General features: G+C 46.0%; 1 pseudogene across 1 annotated transcript in view; it reads right to left on the minus strand.

Annotated features, from left to right (window-relative positions):
- The window catches only part of LOC149364153 (putative RNA-binding protein EEED8.10), a 48771-nt pseudogene extending 41734 nt beyond the window's left edge, over positions 1-7037 (minus strand). The window contains exons 1-4 of the transcript XR_016289151.1: positions 6917-7037; positions 4211-4247; positions 4030-4083; positions 2573-2774 (exon numbers count right to left, since the gene is read on the minus strand). The product of XR_016289151.1 is annotated as a putative RNA-binding protein EEED8.10 (transcript). The remainder of the gene's footprint in view (positions 1-2572; positions 2775-4029; positions 4084-4210; positions 4248-6916) is intronic.
- Positions 7038-9405: the final 2368 nt, after the last annotated feature.

A 9405-nucleotide genomic window follows, 5' to 3' on the forward strand; every position in this document is an offset into this window, starting at 1 on the left:
AGGAGCAGAAAGGATCCGTGGCATGCACTGGCTTGCTACACAATGCATGCTAGCTACCATGCTAAACCAGCGAGTTGCCATGACGACCTGCCGTCCACAATGTCACTAAATGTAAGTTGCTCTCTGTGCAGACTGCAATTTAAGCTTTTTAATTCCTTTTATGCAGGCACTGCAAGAACCGCGAGGTGCTACTGCTAGGCTCTCTTTTTTTTTTGGAGTAAACAAATAAAAGGCATAAGCTAAAGAACATCTTGCTCTGATCCTCCTCCTGCATGCATTGGGAGACTTTGCAGACAAAGTTTTCAGAGGTTCACCATGCACACAGTGCATGCGTGCTCAGTGATGCCTGAAAACTAATTTGCAAGCTAACTCCGAGCCCAACGCAGAGCCACAGCATCGCTGCTGTCGAGAACCATAGGTGACGCTGAAAAGCCACCTCTGGCCCATGAAACATGTTGGGTGTAGTGACGCGTAGCTATCGACTGATCATCCACTAAATGAGAAGGTTCATGCAGCCACACATTGCACAAAATCATCATGCCGGACCCTCATACATCTAACAGAGTTCTAGAAAAGCGACTGCACATTTCTGTAGAGTAAACATAAGCATTCTGTGGAAGGTCGCATTGTTCAATCTACGGAAATGCAGATGGAACGATAACTCCAGTGACAGTGGCGCCATCTAGATTTTATAACGTGGACCATTTCTGCAAACAGTGTTTCTCGTTAGGCCTAAAAGCTACAAAATTGTCCAAAAAATTAAAAAACAGGACAAATTTGCCATCCATTCAATTTGTTACAGGCAAGTTAAGATGACGAGGAAGTTCTGTGCCCAATTTATAGCCAGCTGATGTGCTGAAAAAGGCAGTAACACCGATGAGTCCACTCTGAAGCGAGAGGCTCCACTGCAGAACATGCCACCATGCTGGCGATTTATCTCGTTGGGGTCCTTGAGCACCTGCTAAGGGAGTGTATGCTATGACTGCGATGTCGTAGTCTGGTTTCTTCAAATTTATGCTGCATTCGAGCCGCCACATCCTTTTCAGACGTTTCAACCAATCAGATGTGGCCAAAAACAAGTTTTGAAAATGACGTAACTCTGAATATGGGCCTCTGAACTCGCAACAGCAGAAGCTCAGATTTGACCCATTTGCCTGCTTAAGGGGGGACACTGGTCTTGAAAAGACAATTTTATTAATTTAGTCATAGTTATGAAATTTTCAGGGCGCATGTATTTTTGTGCGCTGATTCTAGAATGTCATTTAATTTCATGTTAAACAATTCCTTGAGCACTTATGCACTTTTTATGCAAGTATTTTGCAAACAGTTTTGAAAACAATTTGCTGCAGGAAACTCGCTGAAATGTATACCATTGGGTTCTCTTGACACCAAGGAATACAATAAGGGTAAAATTATCATCCTGGCTCTCATAGAACTTGAGTAATAGGGTACTGAAGCTGCCACTTCAGAAACAGGAACACACACTTTCCTTCTCATTTCTGAAGCGACAACTTCAAAACCCTATAACTTAAGTTCTATGACAGGCAGGAAGACAATTTTACCCTTATTGTATACCTTGGTGTCAAGAGAACCCAATGGAATACATTTCAGCGAGTTTCCCGCAGCAAATTTTCTTCAAAAAATACTAGCATAAAAATTGCATAAGTGCTCAAGGAATTGTTTTACATGAAATTAAATGACATATTTAGAATCAGCACACAAAAATACATATTCCCTGAAGATTTCTTAACTGTGACTTCATTAATAAAAATTTTTTTTTCAAGACCAGTGTCCCCCCTTAACAATCCAAGTGGCTGCCATGTGATGACAATGGTCAAACAAGAGTGCAAGAAAACAACATGATTAACATCACCCAAAGATAGCTCTCACCACTAGCAGCTGCCAGTAATATATTTCCTGAAACAGTTAGGTGCTGTGCAATGCCATAAATTGCAAAGACCAAGGGCTGGCACTGCAGTGTTGATCAGTAGGCTATGCTATGTACAGTCTTTGCCATAAGTAACCCAGCACAGGTGGTTTGTTTCCTAGTCGCGTAGCGAAGCACTCATGGCAGCTCTGATTCTGTGTAAAGAAAGGTGAGATCTTGTCTTTACATTATGGCACCGTTCGGTCTTTAGGGCTGCTGTAAATGCTCCGTTATACGTTTGAGAAGCAAGAACCTGTTGCTCGGTTACTTTTGGCAAAGACTGTACTTCCACACTATTGGGAAACTAGCAGCTTGAGGGCTTGTGATTGATATTGTTGCCAGATTTGTAACACTGAAATTCCTATCTCTCCATGCTTAGTGCCAAGCAATGTTCGAACAAAGTTATTTGCATAAATTGATAAAAATATAATCTGCTGAAGACTGAACCTTAAAGAATGATTCTGCCATACCAACAAACTGCCACTGAATGTGAACATTACTTTTATGCAATGGCAATAAAAACAAGAGTTGGCTTTGAACGCATAACCTTTAACTGCCTCTCTCAGAGTGGCATCATCAAATCTTTTCTGTTGGGACATATGCTTGTACCAACGTAACAATAAGCATCTGATTAAGAGTACATACGTCCTCAGAGTCTGCCCTGATGACTTCGGAGACAGCAGTTGTAGACGTGCTTGCAAGGAGTTGATCAGCAGAGAGGGGTGCTGCGTTTTTTGTTTCACATTCCATGCCTCTTTCCCTTTGGCTCCTGCCTTCTCTGAAGGGCAAGATGTTCCAGCCAATGCTTTCTTCTGCCGAGTGCACCTCGCAACAGGCTGATCTATGTCTACAACAATAAAAGAACCAAATCAGCAGACTTCCAACAAGCAAGCCAGAGTTTTCGACATTCCGAGAACAAATAAGCACAAGAAAATGCTCCATACAGAAGTAACCCATTCAAAAGAAGATGGAAACTCCAAAATTAGCCTTGCAATGTTTATTTACTTCGTTAGAAAATCCTGCAGGCCCTAAGGAGAGATGTGGGCCTTAAAACTATTTTCTTTATTTCCGGCAGAATCCTTATCATAATTATCATAAAAGCATGCTTTTTACATAGGCAGTTAGGGGAAAAAATTTTATAGGTTTGATTTATTGGTTTATTGGGGTTTAACGTCCCGAAGCAACTCAGGCTATGAGGAACGTTGTAGTGAAGGGCTCCGGAAATTTCGACCACCTGGGGTTCTTTAACGTGCACTGACATCGCACAGTACACGGGCCTCTGGAATTTCGCCTTCATCGAAATTCGGCTGCTGCGGCTGGGATCGAACCCGCGTCTTTCGGGACAGCAGCCGAGCGCCGTAACCTCTAAATTATAAGAAATACCAACAGAGCTGCATTACCCAAAATGTACTTTTTTAGGTAATGCTGTTTTTACACTTGCCGCAATGCAAGAATGTACAAATTTAGCTTAGTTTTGTTTACGGGGGTCTAACATCGCAAAGTGACTCAAGCTATGAGGGACGCCATAGTGAAGGGCTCCAGAAAGTTCAACCATCTGTTTCACCTGGTTTAACAGCCTAAAGCAACTCGGGCTATGAGGGACGCCTAATGGAAGGCTCTGGATAATTTCGACCACCTGGGGTTCTTTAACGTGCACTGACATCACACAGTACAACAGCCTCTAGCATTTCACCTCCATCGAAGCACGACCAGCATGAGCCGCCGCGGTGGCTCAGCGGCTATAGTGCTCGGCTGCTGACCCAAAAGACGCGGGTTCGATCCCGGCCGCGGCGGCTAGAATTTCTTTGGAGGAGAAATTCTAGAGGCCCGTGTACTGTGCGATGTCAGTGCACGTTAAAGAACCCCAGGTGGTCGAAAGTTCCGGAGCCCTCCACTACGGCGTCTCTCATAGCCTCAGTCGCTTTGGGACGTTAAACCCCATAAACCAAACCAAACCAAACCAAACGACCAGCATGGCCAAGATCACAGCCACGTCTTTCGGGCCAGCAGCCGAGTGTCATAACCACTGAGCAGCCGTGGCAGCAGGGGAAAAGTGAATGCGGTGAGGCAAGTTTAATCAGAATGGACAGTTTATGCTTTACCTTGTTCAGTCTGTTCTTGGTTCCCTGAAGTTTCTGGTTCTTCATGCACTCGATCTGTGAAAAAGCAACACCTAATTCACAATACACTGAAATATAGATACACTTTGCCCCATTTCAAAAACATACAATCGTCATGACAGCAGAGTTCACAAACGAGCAAAAGTGTTCATAAATCACTAACCAGCAATCTGCTTTCGCTGTACACGGTCCTTCTTCCTCTGCCATAACATGGAAGCAAAAATAACGAAGTCAATGCAAGCACACAAAAAGATTGAGGGAAACCATTGAAAACGACCAAAATTGTACCGATTAATTAAAGCTGACCATGACTGCTCTGGTGCCACAGTACCAAAACGTCACTACAAAAGTAGGGGCAAAGCAGTTGCTAATGACAACGACAATGTGCCAGTGCACGTTTAGGGCAGTCCACTTTTACAGTGTTGAAAAGACTACATGCTAATCACGAGCAAAACTACAATCTAACACATCTTCCCTGTCAGACGAAAAGCTCAAACAGCCAGCATACGTGCACTTGGCAACCCATGCTTGTGACGCTATTGACAAATGATGGAAGTTATAGTCCTAACAGCAACAGAACGATATCATCTGAAATTTGTACCTTAGGATAGATGGATGGATGGATGAATGATAATGGCTTTACCCTTTGTACCGGGCGGTAGCTTTCGCCACCTAGCCTATACTTCCCCCATTGTTAATTTATTTTTATTTTCCCTTTCTATCCCTTTAGCTCTTACAATGTCTAATCTGTCTATCCTTTTCCCCTCGAAATTCACCCCTCCCTTGATTTCCACCACCAATCCTCCAACCTCCCCTTCGTCAATGCCACGCTTTTCCCATCCACTCGCCCGTCCTCCCCAGTAAATCCCAGCGCTATCTCTATGGCTGTTGCTGCCCCCTCTGGGAGGGCTGGGCGGAGTTCTGCGCACCTCAGAACCAAGTGCTCTATGGTCTCCGTTTCCGTTTCACCAGCAGAGCACAAAATATCCACTTCTTCAAATTTGGACCTATACGTTTTTGTTCTCAGAGTCCCTGTCCTAGCCTCAAAAAGCAGTGAACTGCCCCGCGAATTATCGAATAATCGCTCTTTTTTGATGTCCTGTTTTCGTGTCCTATATATGCCTAGCGCCGATTTTTCCCCCATTCTTTCTTTCAGTCTCCTTTACCTCCGCTTTCACGTTAGTATTTTGTTGCGTCCCATCCCTCACCCGTAAACACTTCGTTCTTAGCATTCGGGTTCTATTAGTCCATTTTGTGTTAATACTTTTCATGTACAGATACTTGTACACCTTTTTTGCCCACCTTGTTTCCTCCATTTGAGTGAGTCTCTGATCATATTTCAGTTTGCTGATGGCCTCCCGAACCTCGAACGACGCCCAACCCATATCTCCCTGGACTCCCTCATTCGGAGTGTTCCCATGGGCTCCCAAGGCTAGCCTTCCTACACTTCTTTGTCTGACCTCTAGCCCTGACTGTACTTCTGATTTCATGCACAGGACTGCATTTCCAAATGTGAGGCCCGGTACCATGATTCCCTTCCATACCCCTCTAACCACCTCATACCTATTATAGTTCCATAGTGCTCTATGCTTCATGATGTCTGAATTCCTTTTTCCTTTATCCTTCAGAATCCTCTCATGCTCTTCCAGATATTTTTTCCCTTCACTTAGCCATACACCTAGATACTTATAAGTTCTCACATGGTCTATCGTAGTGTCTTGTATTTCTAGTGGGTCTCCCTTCTCATCATTATAGACCATTATCCCTGACTTCTCTCTACTGAACTGAAGTCCTAGCTTGTTGCCCTCCTCACCACAGATTTTAGCTAGTTCCTGCAGCCTATCTCGCTTGTCTGCCAGTAGAACAATATCATCCGCATGCATTAGACCAGCCAACACTTGGTTTACCTTCTGACCATCCTGCATATAACTCACGTCAACTCCTACCCTACACTCTTCCAACCTCTTTTCCATTTGGCTCACATATACCATGAAAAGTAGAGGTGATAGTGGGCAGCCCTGCCTTAGCCCTCTCTTAATTTTAGCTGGTTTTGTAGTTTCTCCCTCCCAGGTTACTACGACCTCATTGTCTGAATATACACGTTGTAGATATTCAACCAGATTTCTATCAGCGCCATATCCCTTCAATTGGTCCCAAAGTTTTTCCCGATTCACATTGTCATATGCCCCCTTAATGTCTAAAAATGCCATCCATAGAGGCCTCCGACTTGCCTCAGCTATCTCTATACACTGCTGTATGACAAATAGATTGTCCTCCAACCGTCTGTCCTTTCGGAAACCGTTCTGCAACTCTCCCAAGATCTCCTCACGCTCTGCCCATTCTTCCATTCTCACCATCTGCATTGCTAGCCTGTAAATAACTGATGTGACCGTAATTGGTCGGTAGGATTTAATGTTGTCCCTGTCTCCCTTGCCTTTGTATATTAGTCTCATCCTGCTCACTTTCCAGTCTTTTGGAATGTCTGCTCCCTCTACTACTTTTTCAATGATCTGTCGTAATTTCAGTTTGCTTTTTTTGCCTAGTATGGTAATTAATCTCATAGGTATGCCGTCTGGTCCTGTCGCTGTTCCGATGGGAACCTTGCCCTCTGTTCTGTCCCAGTCCCCTGCTGTTCTCTCCCTAGGCTCTTCCTCCCCTGCCCCATTGCTGTCCCTGCTCTCCCCTAGACCATCCGCCACAGGCTCTGCAAATGCTGCTTCAATTGTCTGATAAATTCTTGTGCTTCCTCTCCCTCTACCCTTTCTCCATCCTGTGTGGTCAGTGTGTGTTGGATGCCCTCTGTTCTCTTCCCTTGTAGCCTTATGTGCTCCCAAAACCTCTTTGCAGCATTCCTATCTTTCTTATTTACCTCGATCATCCACTGGACTCCTGCCTTTCCTATTTTGGCTTGGACTAATGTCGCTGCCTCCCTTTTGCTCTCAAGGTATTCATTCCATTTTGCATCCACTTCGTCTGGTGGGGCCCCCCTTTTCTTTGCAAATCTGTTTCCTGGATGCCTCTTGTCGTCGCGCTATGGCTGCCTTCACTTCCCTGTCCCACCAGCTTTTTGGCGTGTGTCTTCCCTTTTTTCTTTGGGCCTTCTCTAACTCCCCTTGAAAAACCCCCACGAGGGCATCATATGTCCACTCCCTATCCGGCTGCCTGAACACTATGTCTTCAATGTGTCCAGACACTTCCTGCAGTTGTGCATCAGTGAGGTTATGTTTGCTTTCCCTCCCTTGAGTTCCTACCGCTGGTATTGCGCTACCAAATGTAATTTTGATTCTTCTGTGGTCGCTTCCCAGGCTTTTCATACCTTCTTCATCAATTTTCATGTCCCCTAACCTGTCATACAGTTTGTGTGACATTAGGCAATAGTCAATAGTTGAGTGCGAATTCTTTCTTACCCATGTTACTTTCCCGTCGCATTTTATTTCCGTATTAACCATTACTAGATCATGGGCATCGCAGAATTCTCCTAACATCTTCCCCGTTGTATCTGTAGCTCCGTCAAAGTATTCCAAGTGAGCGTTCATATCTCCCAAGATGATTATTTCCTGATGCAAGCCTAAGTCCCTGATGTCTTTAGACATACATTCAAAATGCCCTTTGTTCTCCTCACTCGACTCACTCCCTGTTTTAAGGTATACAAACCCTATTATAGACTCCCCACTATGCCCTGGAGCCATAGATGCTCTCTGCAGTTCTCTCTTACTCTTTCCCAATCTTGCCCATTTACTAATGCCCCTACGCCTCCACCTTTACGGTCTTTCTCTTTTCTGTTACACCCTATCCAAGTGTAACCTGCAATGTGTGGCGGTTCTTCCATGTCTCTCAGGTGAGTTTCCGCAACCCCATATACCCCAATGTTTTCAGATTTTAGTTGTTCTTCGATTTCATCCCATTTAATTCGACTTCTTCCCCCTTGCATGTTAATGAACCCAACACTGAGAGGTTGCTTTCTTTTTGTTCGCCGCACCCTTGTCCTGCCTGCCCCCCCCCCCCCCCTCCTTTCACATTTGCTGCCTACTCCTTGGTCTGCAGGGGTTTCCTGTGTGCCTGTAAAAAAGCAAGTGCCCTACGGCCTATCCTCTTCCCAACCTGCCATCCCGCTGGTTCGGCGTAATGGATGCCATCCGGGCAGAATGGGAGAAAGTTCCTGTCTCCATAAATCACCCGGTTTACATCCATCACGTCGCACCTGAGGATCTTTCCCAGCTCTCTGATTGCTGCGTTGGCCCTCATAACCTGGTCTGCAATGTACGGGCCCCGTCCCCTGATCTCCGGGACTGTGCACAGAACAATGTGCACTGCCTCGGAGGTCGCCCTATGTTTCTCTACCCCTGCCTGTATTTGTCTTCCCAGGTACTTCCCTTTCTCCTGCAATACGTCGTTGACCCCTGCGTGGAGAACCACGAGGTTCTCACCTTCCATGTTCTCCCACAGTTTTGCTTTGGCCCGCTCTGCCACCTCTCCAAAGCACCCACCCGAAATGCTCTCAACCTGCACCTGCTCACTGTAATTGACTTTTAAGTAGTGCTCGCTTCACCCTGTGTACGTTTGAGCTACCCACTACCCAAACCTTCCTACCACTGCCTGGCTTTGCTCGATCTACACCTTGCTCCTTTTGCTTATCTGGTCTTGGAGCCTGCGACCCCTCCACAGTACTTCTGTTCTCTGCCTTCTCCGACTGCTCGCCTCTCTTCGGCGCGCTCCACACTGACGCGTCTGCCCCCCAGTCTGTTATGCCGGCTGGCCTTCCTGCCTTCCTCTGCTCTGCCTCCAACCTTTCTGACTCTCTCGTTCTCAGCTCCTCAGCCTGCCTTGCCAATTGGGCTCTTTTCTCTCTTTCCTCGCTCATTTCTCGCTCTCCCTCCAATCTTTCTGCCTCTCTCGTTCTCAGCTCCTCAACCTGCCTTTCCAATTGCGCTCTTTTCTCTCTTTCCTCGCTCAATTCTCGCTCGAGGGACTCTACCCTGCTGCTCCATTCCCTCTCGACTCTAGTCTCGGATTCCGCACGCCTCTCCCTTTCCTCCCTTAATTCCAGGCTTATCTTATCCAATTCGCTCGCCAGTTGTTTTTGCAACTTCGCGACTGTTCCACACAAGTTCCACACAAAGCTTGTCCCCTCCGCTTCCGTCACACTTTCGAACCGCGTTTCGTCCATGTAGCACCATCTTTTGCATGACTCGCATTGGACGAGGTCTTCTTCTTCCTCCTTGGCTTTGTTTGCCGGACGCCCCATGTTAGCCCTGAACGAAGGGCCCTGCCCCGCCAATGTATGCTGTCTACATGCCCCAGATCAAAACACACTAAAAAAAAGAAGCTAAATCAGTCAGAACAGTAACCTGCACATCC

The sequence above is a fragment of the Amblyomma mixtum genome, chromosome 2 (assembly GCF_055824585.1).
Source record: "Amblyomma mixtum isolate Tamu chromosome 2, ASM5582458v1, whole genome shotgun sequence".
NCBI classification, from domain to species: Eukaryota; Metazoa; Arthropoda; class Arachnida; order Ixodida; family Ixodidae; genus Amblyomma; species Amblyomma mixtum.